This window comes from Diabrotica undecimpunctata, chromosome 9 (assembly GCF_040954645.1).
Source record: "Diabrotica undecimpunctata isolate CICGRU chromosome 9, icDiaUnde3, whole genome shotgun sequence".
Classification (NCBI taxonomy): Eukaryota; Metazoa; Arthropoda; class Insecta; order Coleoptera; family Chrysomelidae; genus Diabrotica; species Diabrotica undecimpunctata.
Window position 1 is genome coordinate 131,922,440 of NC_092811.1, and position 17,304 is coordinate 131,939,743.

Consider the following 17,304-nt stretch of genomic DNA (forward strand, 5'->3'; position numbering starts at 1 on the left):
ACTATATACAATTCTGCAAGCCCTCATTTACGTACCCAAAAAATTCAAAATTCTGTCATAACTACCGACTCTCTCAGTACATTACATACGATAAAACAGTTATATACAGTGTGTAAAAGCCAAATGGAATAAATTCATTATTTAGGTTACTGTACATATTTATAAAAAATTCCGAAACACGTCAAATTTAAATTATAACTTGACATTCTTTAACGTGAAAATGCAACCCCTACCTTCAACCCCTTTAGAATGACAGGTACAACCCCCAATTTTTAAAATAGGAAGTATAAGCTTGTGATATATCGTTTGAAAGGTCTTTTCATTCTCCATTCAAAAATGTTGTCGCTTTCAAGTTTATTAAGATTAATTAAGATAAAATAAATTAAAATCATGTGGTTACCGAAATTCGCTAAAATATACTCAAAACTTATTTCCCGTTTAGGTCTTGATAATGAGAAAGTGAACAAAAACCATAGCAATGTGGTTTTTAGATGGTAACCATTAAAAAACTTTACAGAATTAGCAACGTTATTTTAACACGCATTAGTAAATTGTTTTATTTAAGTTGTCAGTATTTTAATTTAAGTAAAAAGTTATACAAATGATTGGTTACGGAAATAACACCCGAACACAACAGGAAGTAACTCGCCTATTTCATGAGAAATTTCCTAATTTACCGCCTATATCCCAAGGAACAATAAGTAAAATAGAGAAGCAGTTTCGCGAGTTTGGTCATGTAAGGCAAATAAAAAAAGCAGCTGCCAATGTACTGAGTGATGAACTCAAATTAGATGTGTTGCTTGAGTTTCAGGAAAATCCACATACATCGAGTAGACAGGCATCCACTACATTCAATGCTAGCCATACATCGATAGTAAACATATTAAAAGAAAATAAATTGCATCCCTATAAGATGATACCTACTCAGGAGCTCATGGAAGACGATTTTGATAGGAGAACTTTTTTTTGTAAGCAAATGATGGACATGTTGGATAACAATATTATCCAATAAGAAGACGTTATGTTTTCTGATGAGTGTACTTTTTCACTTAACGGTCATGCTAATCGGCAAAATTGCCGCTACTGGGCCACGGAAAATCCTCACTGGATGAGAGAAGAACACACTCAATGCCCTCAAAAGGTTAATGTTTGGGCAGGGATTGTAGGAAACAATATCATTGGTCCCTTTTTCATTGAGTGCAACTTGAATGGCAACAATTATTTGGCATTACTTCAAAATGATGTCATTCCAACGTTGGCAAATTTATATCCTGATCCAGGAAACCCTCAAGTTCCAGCGAAAACGATATAGTTTCAGCAGGATGGAGCACCACCACATTACCAACTTAATGTCCGGCAGTACCTCGATACAATATTTCCCAATCGGTGGATAGGGAGGCGAGGATCGATTGAATGGCCAGCGCGATCACCTGATCTTTCATTATTAGATTTCTTTTTATGGGGATATGTGAAGAGTCATGTGTACAAAACTAAACCTTCTGATTTAAATGACTTAAAAGAACAAATAACGCTTGCGATTAGGTCGATCACGCCTGTTATGTTAAATAATGTTAGAAGACAGTTTTATTTGAAATTAGGATGTTGCCAAGACGTTCGCGGTGAACATTTTGAACATCTACTTCATTAACATTCATAGTTCTTTTTCGTGTTCTACATTTTATTACGTTTTGCATTACATTTTAGTTTTTGATTGTATTGTAGCGAATTTCGGTAACCACATGATTTTAATTTATTTTATCTTAATTAATCTTAATAAACTTGAAAGTGACAACATTTTTGAATGAAGAATGAAAAGACCTTTCAAACGATATATAACAAGCCTATATTTCCTATTTTAAAAATTGGGGGTTGTACCTGTCATTCTAAGGGGGTTGAAGGTAGGGGTTGCATTTTCACGTTAAAGAATGTCAAGTTATAATTTAAATTTGACGTGTTTCGGGATTTTTTATAAATATGTACAGTAACCTAAATAATGAATTTATTCCATTTGGCTTTTACACACTATATAAGTAATCCTACAGCGATTTTAATAAAAGAACAATTATTACATTTGCTAAACAACGCAAGGCAGCAAGTATGCTTTATATGGATTCCATCAGCCATTGGACTTCAAGGAAACGAACAAGCAGATTTTCATACCAGGGAAGCAATACACAGTGCCACTTCAGTGTTAGTGAACTTGGTGTATGTTTCCGACTACAAATAATTGCTTAAAGAAAAAGTGACAAATGAATGGAATCTTTCACAACCAACTCTACACACTGTAAAGCCCTCAACCGAATCTTGGTACGAGATAAATTGAAATCGCCAGCTGTTTGTTAACCTAACTCTTTTAGGTAATGGTCATAAGAGACTAACTCACAGCTACCTAATCTCCAAATCAAATCGCCCTATTTGTGACTTATGTAACTGCGACATTAATGTAACACATATCTTAATAGAGTGACCTACATATATTAGTGAAAGACAAAAACACTCACTACCTAACAATATAAAAGCAGTCTTAGAACACATTTCAAAAATATTGCCATTGATAACTTTTACCTGTTCCAACCCTGTCTAACTTTCCGTAATCTTAAGAAAGTAGTTAACCTTGAACACCCACTCACCAACTCAACAAATTGAATGATTCAGAATGAGTAGTTAAAAAAAAAAAAGAAAAATTTTCGAAGAGAATCGTACGTTCCAAGGAAAATGGGAAAATCAATATTTCTTCATTGAATTAAAAGGCAAACCTCAGTGCATTATTTGTTATCAAGTACTCGCGGTATTAAAAGAATACAATATTAGTAGGCATTATGGAACCCAGCACAAAACAAAATACTACAAATATCAAGGTGAAGCTCGCAATTCTCTTGTAAAAGAACTTAAAGCTAAACTGAATAAACAAAAATCTCTATTTACAAAACCGACAGCTGTTCAATCATCAAGCTTAGCAGCATCATATCAAGTATGTTTAGAGCTTGACAAAAGGAAAAAAGCATTTAGAGATGGAGAAATGATCAAGCGGTGTGCTGTTAAAATGGCGCGATCCTTTGGAGATGAAAAGATTTCCAAAAATTTTGAATGTGTTTCAGTTTCATATCAAACTGTATCTAGAAGAGTTGATGAGCTGAATACTCATGTATTTAAAAAAAATGTCGATACAGTTCGTGATTTTTTATACTATTACTACCCCTTAGCCCTGGACGAATCTGTTGATATTACTGACAAAAATCAGCTATTAATTTTTTTTAGATGCATCAGTGAAGATTTTTGTGTAACTGAGGAACTTCTAAAACTGCACCACATGGAAGACGGGACTATAGGTATAAATATATTTGAAGCAGTTGTTGAAGCTGTAAAAATATAGGCGGTTTTCAAAAGTGCTCTTGCGTTTGCTCCGATGGAGCAAAAGCAATGACGAGACGCATAACGGGATTGGCTGGACTTTTGCGGGAAAATGGTGTTAACTGTGTTATGTTTCATTGCATTATCCATCAAGAGGCTCTCTGCGGAAAGATAATTAAAATCAACGATACTATGAAAACTGTAGTGCAGATAGTAAACAGCTTAAGAGGAGAAAACAGAGCGCAGCGACACCGAAAATTCATCTCTTTCTTGGAGGAATTAAATACTGAATATAAGGACGTCCCCCTACATTCAGAGATAAACTGAGATAGCTGAGTGCAGGTAAATGCCTTACATTTTTTTCTTTAAGAAAAGAGATCCTACTGTTTTTTGAAACGAAAATTGTTATTAACACGGTCGTATTTATAACAAAGCTTAAGAACAAAACATTTCTTCATGAACTAGCATTTCTAACAGACATTACCTCTCACTTGAACACATTAAACCTACAACTCCAGGGGCAAAATAAGACAGAATCACAGTTGGTTGAGATATTTCGCAAAAAACTTGATCTTTTCGAGAACTGCATGAAAATAAGCGACCTCACACATTTTTCTGCGTGTTTCGATATAAATCTAGACGAAACCACGGTCGATTTCTCGAGGTTTACAAAAGTTTTTACAGAAATAAAAAGAGTTTTCGGAATTTAATGCACTAAAACCCGATCTTAAGCTTTTTAACAATCCAATGGGAGTCAACATCCAGAACCAATCAGCAGAATACCAATTAGAGCTGTGCGAACTACAGTCCGATTCGTTTTTTCAAGCAAAGAAAAATGAATACATTAGTACCTTTTGGAAGTAAGTCTCCAACGATCGTTTTCCTAAACTTCGTAACTTTGCGTTGAAACTATATTCAATATTTGGTAGTACGTAGGTATATATGTGAAAGTACATTTTCTGCTTTGAAGCATATTAAATCTAAAATACGTAATCGCAAGAAAACGATTCTCTGGAAGCGTGTATTAGACTCACTACGACTAGCATAGATATACATGTGCAAAAGTTGGTACAGCCCAAAAATATGGCCCGCAACGTCTAAAAGGTTGGATCACATTGTTTTAAACAAACTGTAACTATTAATGTTTTGTAAACCATATTTAGTACTACTACTACTATCGGTTCACAGCGTTCTCCGACGCCTTCCGACTCCTAACCGCCATTCTTCTCTATTTAGCCATAGGCCTGGAGGGATTTCTCTTTCCTCTAGTTATTTTTTAATTCCCTCTCTCCAGCTTCTTCTCGGCCTTCCTCTTTTTCTTCTTCCGTGTGGCGTCCTTCCGTGTTTGTTTTTATATCATCAACTATTGTATGCTTGACTCTCATCATTTCTCGTATTCTCTCATTTGGTATCCGATCTCTTCTTGATTTGCCTGCTGCTCTTCTCCAGAAGTCCATTTCTGTTGCTAGTAACAGTTTCTCTGTTCTTTGTTTCATTGGCCAAACTTCACACCATATGTGATTACACTTTTAAGTATGGTGTTGTATATGAGTTGTTTGTTCGCTTTAGATATTGTTTGGTCCCACAGAATGCCGTTCATCATGGATATGGCTTTTCTACCCTGTATGTTTCTGTCTTTTATAGCAGCATCAAGTGTTCCATCTTGAGTTATCTTCATACCCAGGTACTTGTATTCATCAGAGTGTCTAATTTCTACCCCATCGTCTAATATAATGGACTGCTTTGTCCCTCCAATACACATGGTTTCAGTTTTCTTAATGTTGACTTCGAGACCCCATTTGTCATATTCTTCTATTAGCTTCCGAGTCATGTAACTCAAGTCGTCATGATCCTGAGCAATCAGTATTTGGTCATCAGCGAAACATAAGGTGTACAGTGTAGACTGGTCGTGATTACATTTTCTTTTCCACAGCTTAAGTGCTTGTTTCAGATAAATTTTGAAAAGGGTAGGCAAAATACAGCAACCCTGCTTTAGTCCTTTCGTGACCTTAAATCCCTCAGATATCCTTGATCCAGTTTTAATTTGTAAACCATATTTACAAATTGTAAAATATGACATTCTTAACCAATTGTGAACCTAATAATTAATCAAAAATACTGTTAAAATTTAATTATCTATGTATTAATTATACAGCTAATAACCCAAAGTGGTTGATGCTGTTATCAATAAAATAAAAAAATGTCATATCGATTGGTTCACAAAATATTTCTTGTTCTTTTTTGTCAGTTGTTGGTATATTATACTGATGTTTAAAATTTTTCTGCTGTTAAAATTTATAAAATATATTAAAATATATTTTATACCGAATAATGGATTAGACTTATTTATTTTTAAAAAAATGTCAATACCTTATTGTCCTTCGATAACTTTTACACAATAGATCTTCATAATAAAATTTGTTCCGCTATAATTTCGCTAATTAACTATATTAAAAACTTCCGTCGTATCCTTTATCAGTGCTTCTTCCTTATTATGTTTTAAATTTATAAAGCTGGCGGCGATAACTCAACCGCAAGATTTGTGGGACTTTCCATTATTGATTTCTGGGTAGGTGTCTACAAAGATGCTCCTATTTATATCCATCAAGAGAACGCAGATATTTTCTATATAAAACAAGAAGGCAGTCTCCGAATATTATACGTAAAATAGAATATCAAAATATGTAAATTGTTTTTCCGTGCTTTTCGATGCTTTTAAGCTTAAAAAATTTATTCTTCGTACTTTTTCTTGTGTAAAGTCATTCGTGTGAATAGGTATGATATTAATATAAAATTCATATGCTGTATCTTGCGTCCTGAATATTATTTATTTGTGTTGCTTAAGTACTATATTTTTACATACATTTTTCAGTCAGTGTATAAATCCAGTGCCCGTTGGACAACAAACTGAAAAACTCACTTAGTTTAGTGAAAACCCTTTGAAAAGAGCTGTGGTAATTGGTACATGTTATTACTAATAACCGTTAGAAATAGAAAAAAATCAATAAAATGTTAAAAACTTTGAGGAAAATGGTTTTAGAACTCTAAATTTTACGTCACAAATAGAATTTTATAGTGAAAACTATGTAATGAAAATTGCAAAACTATTAATTGAATATTTTGAATAATAAATAAGATTAAAAAGAGAATAAATCAAATGGAACCTACATTACAGGGCGTAGTAGATAACATTCGTTCATGGGATCTAGACAATCGTCTTAAGTCAGTTAAAGCCCGTAATAATGTCTAAAGAAAAACAACAATTAATCGTCGAATTGCATAAGCCTCGTAGACGAACAATCATTAAAAGATGATTTATGGCAGATGGATCTTGCTGATGGAGCAATATTAAAAGAGCTTCCAAAAAAAGCTACAGTAAAAATTCTTCACTTAATAAATGCATCATTCAGATTTAAGCATGTGCCGAATTACTGTAAATTTGCGGAAGTAATATCGATAGCAAATCCAGGTGAATCGCCAAATGAAGTTTCACCATACACTACATCTCTAAGATTATACTAGATTAGCAACATGAAACATTTCTTCGTTCAACAACAAAGACCAAGATATAATAGAAGAACTAATAAATAAAAACATAGACATTTGTGCAATCCAAGAAACCAAGAAGAAAGGTAAAGGCCAAACAGACTATAACCAATATTTTCTAGCATACAGTGGAGTAAAGAAAGAAGAAAGAAATAACTGTATTTCATCCTGGATGAAGTACCTCAGAAGGAACCCTTAATTTTTATGGGTGACTTTAATGCACGAATCGGAAATGAAATAGTTTCAGAAGTAAAACAAAGATTTAATGAAAACCATGTCAACGCAAATGAAGAACTCATGGATAATCTCTGTGCTTTTAACGAACTGAGAATCAATAATACATTTTTCGACCATAAGCTCCAGTATAAATATACATTTGAAAACTCCAGGGGGCACAAATCTATGATTGATTTTATAGTCACTAATAGAAAAATCCATCCAAAGCAGATTCTAGATATCCGAACTTTAAACCCAAAGCAGACGCAGGGAGTGAACACAAACTAGTACTAGCAAAAATAAGAATGAGAATAACACCAAAACATTTTCTACACGAAATCACCAAGGAAAAATTCAATGTAGAATCACTGTAGAACGACTCTACAAGAGAAATATACCAAAGGAGGCTAGCACAGAAGATACAGCTGAAACAAATAGACGACATCGAAGATATAAACGCGAGCTGGGAGAAAATTGAAAACAGGATTGAAGAAGCAGCAACAGAAGCTCTAAGAAAACGCAAAGTCATACTGAACAAAAAAAACAACAACAATACACCATGTTTCAGAAAAGAAATAAAAGAGAAATGTAAAGAGAAACGAGAGGCCTACACGAAGTACAAAACATCAAATACTCCAGAATTCCGAGACACCTATAGAAGAATACGAAATGAAACAAAACAGTTGGTAAGAAGAGCAAAAAATGAACACTGGGAACAGTTTACAAAAATATTGGACTAATACGACTTCTACGATACACAAAAACAAATATGGATATTCATAAGAAACCAACGGAAAGAAATGGCAGAATTGAAGAAATACAATAACATACCAGCAAACGAAGGGGAAAGCTACTTGACGGAACCGTTAAGGAAAATAATAATCAACACAATAACGTAGCTGAATTAAGACACGAAATCAGTTTTCAGGAAGTAGAGATAGCCATAAATTCACTTAAAAATAGAAAATCGCCAGGACCAGACCGAAGAGCTTCTAAAACACGGAGAAATTATAACTAATATTGCACTGCAAGATACCAGATGCATGGAGAAACAGCATAATGATACCAATGTTCAAGAAAGGAGATAAACAAGACCCTAACAATTATAGAGGTAAAAATCTAATGAAAACCGCACTTAAGCTTTCCACAAACATCCTAACTAACAAAATTAATAAGCTAACAACTTTATCAGATAAACAACAAGGATTCAGATCCGGAAGATCCTGCGTAGACGCTGTATTTATACTAAGAAAAATCACAGAAAAGGCCATCGAGTACAATAAAGGAGTCAGACAGGGAGACTCGTTAAGCCCACTTCTTTTTAATATAATAATGGACAAAATAATACAAGCATTACGTAAAGGTCATTGTTACAGAATGGGGAATAAAGAAATCCAAATATTATGTTAGCAGACGACGCCGCATTAACCGCCGAGACAGAAGACGAGCTCCAAAGATTAACACATATCTTCAATACAACAGCAGAAAGAAATACAATATGATAATATCAGGAGAAAAAACTAAATGTATAACAATATCTAAATACCCACTATGATGTAAAATCAAAATTAATGGGAAAATAATAAAGCAGGAAGCAAGGTTTAGATATCTGGGAATAGATATAACTAGTTACGGAGATGTTGAAGAAGAAGTACGACAACAAAGCTTAAAAGGAAATAAAGCAGCGGGGTCTCTTAATGACATAATCTGGAAGACCAAACACCTAAGACAAGACACAAAAACAAGAATCTATAAAGCAGCAATTAGACCTATATTAACATACACGGCGCGGCTAAGACAAAAATACTTCGACGAATATCAGGGAAAAATCTGTTGGATAGGGAGAGAAGCGAAAACATAAGAAGAGCATGCAATATAGAAGACATAAATGGATGGGTGGCAAAACGGAAACAGAAGTGGAACGAACAGAACACCTTAGTAGAATGGCAGAGGATAGGATAGTACGAACAGCACGGGATAAGTCACCAAATGGACGAAGAAGTATTGGCAGACCAAAAAAAAATGGTGCAATAATTTAAACAATTTAGGAGGCTAATGTTGAAAAAGAAACAGGCTTTAAAGCCTATATAAAAGAAGGAAGAAGAAGAAGAAGCAAAAAAATATGGTAGGCACTTTGGCTAACGATCCAATTCGAAGCTATCCAATTAATTAGAGAAGACCGTGAAGAAGCTGCAAGAAAACTGCAGAGCTTATTGAATAAAACCAATCATTGGATAAAAATATGGAGAATTAAAATTAATGATATAAAATCATTGCATATCAACTACATCTGTAAAAGAGAAAGGTTTCAGCCTATTAGGATAGGTAACATGTCCCTGTTGGAGATTCTGCAAAATATCTGGGGTTACATTTAGATAAGGGACTGTGTTGTTAAGTTAATTAATTAATTTATTAATTAAAAAGAAGAGAGAAGAACTTAACATAAAATTGTAAACAAACAGTAAACAAAGTAATAGAGAGGTTGTCGCCAGAGTGGACCAATCACAGCGAAGGTTGTCACTCTGGCCGACCAATAGCAAAGAGTTTTATTAACTACGTTTGTATTGGCCTTCTGACGGAAGGTCACTGCGGAGATGCAACCAAGAAACGCATAAAAAGGTAGCGCATCTTCCGATCGGCATCAAGTCAGTCTACATCTTGACACTTGTCAAGACATAGTTGGCTGAGTAGCCTTTTTCTGCCACTTTTTGCATTTTATTTAATACCTGAGTGAACATTTCGTCGAACTAAGAAGACTTTGCTTTGAAGAAGGTTCCAAAAGCTCTTTAATGTTTGAATAGACACGAAGCCTTGCTGCTACGATATTATTCAAGACAATAAGAAGTGTGGGAACCGGCGTTTTTTGACTGTTAGACTATCTATTGTCGAGGTACAGAAAAGTCTGGCAACGGACTTCTAATTACCTCGCAAAAGCCAGTTAACAGCTCGGAGAGATCTCTCCCTGGCCAAAGAGACATCGATCCTTGAAATTGGGAAACGACAGGTCGTCTTAAAACTATTTCGGATCGTGTCAAACTAACACAGCGTTCCACTATACCACCGACGGTTAGGAGTAAATAAAAGCCCAGGTGGACTTAGAAGTACTCCTCAATCGGTGGTCGAGCTGAAGTAGCACTTCTTCGCCAAACCATTCGATAGAAATAAATAAAAGACCCTACGGGACTTCAAATTATTTCAATAGAGGTGGCGATACAGAGTGAGCCCTTTGACATCGAGTGTGATTGCGGGAGTAAATAAAAGGTCCAAAGGGACTTACAATTACTCCGCAATACAGGGGCAGTCGAAGAGTCAACATTCTGCCGACGTTCCTATACCTCGAGGAGTGTGAACTTGGCTATACGCTGATGCTTGAAAGGCCGGCATCTCTGTGAGATTCAAGGCATCCACCGTGCTTAGAATAATTCATGCAAGATAAATAAATATACGATTCACGTAAGAAAGTCGAACTGTTAAAGTATTCTAGTATTCTACACTGCCGATGGCACCTTGCTGACAACAGAGCCTCCAATGAGTTTCTTGCTGAGTAGAAGTTAAGGAAGCAACTCCACGAGCAAGAGGATGGGAGCCAAAAATCTTCGTTCCTCCTCCAAAGAGAACCATCATGAATCTCCGAATACATCGGAGGATGAAGGTTTTAGAATAGGGTATTAAGGACCAGCGTTGATGCTCCATGGTATATAAAAAACAGCTGCATCTACCGAGATCTGAAGCTGGAGACAGTAGAACTAATATTTGCGACTGCGATATGTGCCAGCAGACATAAACAACGTCTACCTCAACATGTGAATATGGAAGCCATCTAACTCCTCGAGGCTATCCAACACAGATATAGAAAGAAGGCTCTAGACCTAAAGGACAGCACTCTTTGAGCTAGTGAAGTAAAAATAGTTAGCGTAAAAGCAGAGTATTGTGCAAACTTAATATACCTGTATTAGGTTTAAATATTACTGTAAGAATGTTAGTACCCATAGACACATTACTGAATAAAACTATAGTTCTTAAAATGATAACTATACCAATTTAGGTTAGAATAAAACTGCTTATTAATTTTCTTACACCATAATGCAATGCTTAATACAAGTACCCAACACTTGTTGGTGTAATAAAAAAAATATCTCATGAACAATGATCAATTGTAATTTCTTCTTCTTTTTTAAGTGCCGTCTCCCGATCGGAGGTTGGAAATCATCATCACTATCTTTACTCTATCTATTGCTGCTCTAAAGAGTTCTATAGAACTGCATTTAAACCAGTCCCTTAAATTCTTTAACCATGACACTCTCCTTCTTCCTATACTCCTTCTTTTTCTTATCCCTGTATTATCAACTTTAGCAGTTCATATCGCTGTCCCCTCATTACGTGTCCCAGATATTGTAACTTTCTTATTTTTATTGTGTTTATTATTTCGTATTCTTTGTCTCTTCTATTTCTCGCAATACTTCCGTGTTAGTTTTCTTCTGCGTCAATGCTATTCTAAGCATCCTCCTGTAACACCACACTTTAAAGGACTATACCTTATTTATGTGGTCTTGCTTTAATGTCCAGCTTTCAAGTCCATATTGCAGTAACGAAAACACGTAGCATCTAATGCAGTTCTAATCTAAGGTCTTTGTTGCAGAGAGTTTTTATTTTTACCAAAGCATTTCTTGCTATTTCTATCTTGGCTCTTATTTCGGTTGTTTGATCATTATTGTCTGAAATCCAGGTCCCTAGATATTTGTATTTATCAACCCTTTCTATCGGTACATTTCCCAAATGTATGTTTGTTGGTATGTTTGTTTTCTTTGTTATTATCATGTATTTGGTCTGTTTTATATTCATTTTTAGTCCATATTTTTTACAGAAACTGTTTGTTTTGTTTAGCAGCAATTGGAGTTGTTCAGCAGAGCTTGCCATAATCACGGTATCATCTGCATATCTTATGTTGTTAATAGATCTTCCGTTAATTATTATTCCTTCACTTTGAAATAGTAATGCTTCTTCAAAAATGGCTTTACTATATACAATAAATAGTAATGGGGACATAATACATCCCTGCCTAACTCCTCTCCTGATTTCAATTTCTGGACTGGGTTCGTTATTTATTACGATTTGATCCATTGACGATTTGATGATTTATCGTTGATTCCAGTAGAGGTTTGTTATTATTTGTAAGTCCCTATGGTCTATGTTTTTTATCTTTATAATTTGGACTAATTTTTCATGTCTTACTTTGTCACATGCTTTTTCAAAATCAACATAACAAACATGCACATCAACATTCATATCCATGCATCTTTGAGCTAACACATTAAAAATAAATAACGCTTCTCTGGTTCCTAGTCCGTTTCTGAACCCAAACTGACTATCATCTATTCCTTCTTCCAGTTTTTTATTTATACGACCCTGTATTATTTTCAGGAATAATTGGAATTATTCCTGAATAATTTCAGGAATGTGACTTATTAGTGATATTGTTCTATATTCACTGCAATATTTAGCGTGTGTTTATTTAGGGATAGCAGAAAAGGTGGAGAGTAACCATTGTTTTGGTATGTGTCCTGTTATGTATAATGAGTTAAATAAGTCTATTATAGTGTCTAAGGTTTCATCATTTATGCATTTTAAGGTTTCTATAGGGATTTGATCTGGACCTACTGCTTTACCATTTTCGCTGTTTTTTTAATGCCATTTTAATTATCTCTTTTAATATATTTAAAACCATATCCTCCTATACTTATATCTTCATCTGTTCTGTTCTATTGTCTTTGAACAGTTCATTGATGTATTATGTCCATCTCTTTAATTTGTCGTTAGTATTCAACACAAGTTTCCCATTTGCATCTTTCAGTATTCCCGGTTTTCTGGTTCTATTGTGAGTTGATTCTTTAATTTTTTTATGCGTGTTAAAACTATCATGTCTTTTCTAGCATTCTTCTATTTCTGTGCATTGTTCTTTTAACCATTGTTCTTTCGCTTTCTTAATTCTGTATTTTTTTTTTATATCTGATTATCTTTGTTTTTATATTGACGTCTTTCTTCCATTAAATCCAAAATTTCTTCCGTCATCCATTGCTTCTTTTTATATCTGGTTGGTATTAGAATTTCTTTTTGACTTTTATCTATTTCTGTCTTTATTAATAACAATTTTTTATTCGACTCAGTATTTTGTAGCATTTGTTCTTTAACATTCATTAATCCGTTGTTGATTTCATCTGCCAGGCGTTGCCTTATGTGTGGGTTCCTTAATTTACTTGTATCGATTTTTGTATTTGTTGATCTTCGTTTTATTATTTTCATTTTGAGCCTTATTTTGGTCACTACTGGGTTGTGATCTGATTCTATGTCGGCACTTGGATAGGTTTTTGCGAATATAATTGCGTTCCTGTATCTTTGTCTAACTAATACGTAGTCTATTTGGTTTCTTAAAATTCTCTTTTCTTGATCTGCTGGTTACTTCCAGGTATATAGTCTTCTCTTTGGCATTTTGAATAATGTATTGTATAACAAAATTATTGTTTTGGCAAAATTCGATAAGCCTGTCAACCCCTTTCGTTTCTGTTGCCCAGACCATATCCTCCTGTACATTCTTCTACTTTTTTTTCCTCAACTTTTGCGTTAAAGTCTCCCATTATAATTGTTACATCTTGCGTTTTAATGGATTTTAAAATGTTGTCTAGATCTTCGTAGAAAGTTTCAATATCGCTCTCTGGTTTGTCCGCAGTTGGAGCATAAACTTGTAGGATCTTTATTTTGGGTTTGTTCTGGTTTAATTGTAAGAGTATAATTCTGTTGGAGTATGGAGTGAAATTTATTACAGCTTCATCAATGTTTTTGTTTAATATTATCCCGACACCATATCTGTGTGAAAAGTCTTGACTTCCTGAATAATATATTGTTTTATTGTGGATCTTTATCTTTCCTGAGTCGGGCCATTGGACATCGCTGATTTCTTAAATATCTATATTCAGCCTTTCCATTTCTTTAATGGCATGATGGACTTTTCCAGCTTGATGTAGACTTCTAACATTCCAAGTCGCTACTTTGCAAGGTTTTCGTATGTTGACGACCGTGGAAGCCTTGCAGTCTTGTGAGTTTCCTCCTCTGTTGGATCTTGTTTTCCGAGTTTCATGATTAGTAGAGTGTTTGGTTGTATTGTTAGTTATGATGATTAACAAGGGGTGCTCTATGAGCCTTTAATGCATTGGTTTCCCGTTGACTTATGCATCTCCACGCCGCGCTGTTGACCATGTCTGGTTCGTCCGCCTTTAGAAACGATTTTCCATTTCTAGGACAAGAAGGTGCCCTTCCACTTACCAACTCTTCCACCCGAAGCTGTTGATCAGTAAGTGGGAGATTGCTTATACCGGCAATCACTCGGATGCCAGAGTATCGTTTGTTATCTAGCAGAATGTACCGGATGATCATGATCTAGATCATCTCACGGGCAGGTGAGGTTGACATTTGAATAGGAGAGGCTATGTATTGCGCATCACTATCCCTTACATTCCAAATTGTAATTGTAAGTTATAAAATCTAAAAAAATAATGAATTCAAAAATATAGTATATTTTTATATCGGCGCCCCTCAAAATTTGGCGCCCCGGTGCAGCTTGCCCTGCTCTTTATTCGACGCTGCGCACAAAGAATAAATAAAAGTAAACTAAATTTAAATATTTTAAAAATTGTATTGAAATCTCTTACTATTTTGTCCGTAAATTGAAATAAGCCAGTAACGGATTAAGAATATTTTTAAAGAACGGATTACGTAATACGCAAACATATAGTAAAAAATACGTTCACGTTTAAAACCCACTCTAAAATAATCTCAGTGAAACCAACCTGTCTTTGTCGCGGTATCGCAACTATATCAATATCCATTCTCCTCGATATTATCCTGACTTCCTCTAGAACCAACTTATGATATGCGTGTCGGTTCATTATTATTTATAGAAACGATTATATCGTTAAATAATAGTTTATTCTGAAAAGTCATAGCCGCTGAACATTAAACCTATTGTTTTGTAATTTAGTAGCAAAAATAATTCATATTGCATATCGATAGCAACGAATATACGCGTTCATTGATAATAAGGTTGATCGTGTGTGTTTCGGAAGTGTGTGTAAAGTGTTATATTTGTGATGCATGCTTAAATTATTGGATTTTGTATAATTGGGTGAGTAAAAAAAACGAAAATACAGTTTGCTGTTAGAAGCAGCAAAAAATTGATAAGTGTCCTGTGTATATAAGGAAAAGACAGCAAGCTATCTATTGAAGTTGCAAATTTTTCGAATATACGATACGAATCTACAGCAATTTCTATAACTGGCTTCTTTTTGGTTTGTGTTGCATGCATAACTTACATATATAAATCTATACAATCTGTTTTTTGGGCGGAAGATATGTTTCGTGTTCCAAAAATGCGATTAAAATACTCATTTCAGTTAGGGTAGCTAGAAAACAGTTTAAAAAGTTGATTTCGTTTTGGCAATAAGACCTTTTGCACAAACTCAGTGGAAATAAGTTGTTTTGCATGTAAAATGTTGTGCACATAAGCTGATTTACATGTAAAAACAGTACTAAAGCAACAAAGTAAAGAAACAGTGACACATTTCTTCCTGCTCCTCACCAGCAGCTGCTGAAGTAGGTTCATTACAAATCAAACTCTTGTACTAACTAAGGTGTGGATCTGAAGTACACCAGTCCTCTCCAAACAATTTTTTCAAAAGTTTGTCAACATCGTTGGTCTTTTCTTTGGTTAACACAAAATGAAGTGGTAGTTCTTCCAGTAACAACACAATCTTTTCCCTTTTCTCGGAGGTATTTAATTTCTTCTTGTGTCCCGTAGCGAATTTCAATTCTCTTCAGTTTACTCATTGATTGGATATCCTGATAGTATTCACTTGTAGTTTCTTAGTATCAAGTAGTGGCCAATCTTCTCCTAGTAATTTTATCTTGCCTATACCACTGTAGATGTCATGGTATTCCTGTTTAATTAAAATTATGGGTATTTTCTATCTATCTATCTATCTATCTAATTAGCCTTCTTTGGTCCATCTTTGCACATGGGCCTCCCCAATCCTTTTCCATTCTTCTCTGTCTGTCGCTATAATCATCCATCTAGAGCCCACGTGCTTCTGGATATCATCTGCCCATCTCATTTGGGGCCTTCCTCAGCTTCGTTTATAATCCAATGGTCTCCAACTTTTCTACTCTTCCAAAAACACAGTCAGCGGGTAAAAAACTATGTCTGCATACAGAGAAATACAATCAAATCTTCTGGATTGATGATTTGTGTTTTTAAAAAATGAATCTGTATTCTCAGGACAATATTATTTTTATTTTGAGAAACATAACCATCGCTAAACAACCTTAGTACAGAACACTTTTCGGTAGTGGCTGAATTTGTTGAAGATCAAAGCAAAGGCTAATAGAATGAGAACGTCCATTTTTATGTACTCATAAAACGCCTTTGATCTTCTTGAATAAATCCGCTTTTTAGCCATTAGCTGGGCCTAAATATTGAGATAGATTTATGAGGTTTTTTTCCTGGTTTTTTCCTCATGATTTACTATGGAATCACTAACAGGAGAGTTTTACTGTCATCATGGCATGTGGTTCTCTTTTAAAAGACAAATTACGTGCTATAATTTTTTCTGATCGATATTCTCATGTTAAAGTTGATTTCATGTAATCGAATTAACTATCTTACAATAAAGTCGCCCCAGAAACGCAACTCGCAATCATTTTAAAGTCGTCTGCTCTAAAATGTATAATGTATGTCTGAATTGTAAATATAAATGAGTCAGATAAAATTAAATTATTAGAAGAAGTTTTCACCAAGTAACAAAAAACAAAATTTGTCTAATTTAATAACAGTTTTATTTTGATAACGATTGCCGAAGTGGAAATTGAAACGACAATAAACTCATTTTAAGCTTATTTCCTTGCCTTAAGGTTTTCTTTTGATTTATTAGTATGTCTAATATTTTCTTTTTTTTTTTGTTCTATATATGTTTCTTGCCACAATTCATTGAAGTATATTCCCAATTTTTTGTCGATTTCTAAACTGTAATAAAATAGTTTGCTTTATGTTACTAATTATGATAATGAGGTAATTATATCTATTAAATTCAAATTAATAAAAACTAAAAATGTAAACTATTTCCTAAGTAAACTTGATTTAAATCA

At 34.4% G+C, this 17,304-nt stretch overlaps 1 protein-coding gene across 5 annotated transcripts in view; it reads left to right on the forward strand.

The window, feature by feature from the left end:
- LOC140451479 (synaptotagmin 1-like) overlaps positions 1 to 17,304 on the forward strand; it is a 132,337-nt gene that overhangs the window by 14,487 nt on the left and 100,546 nt on the right. The window contains exon 1 of one of the 5 annotated variants that reach the window (XM_072545302.1): positions 15,076 to 15,289. The exons of the other annotated variants lie outside the window; for them this stretch is intronic. The gene's annotated coding sequence lies outside the window, so the exon portion shown is untranslated. Of the gene's footprint in view, positions 1 to 15,075; positions 15,290 to 17,304 lie in introns of those variants that run through there. 5 annotated transcript variants of the gene reach the window in all.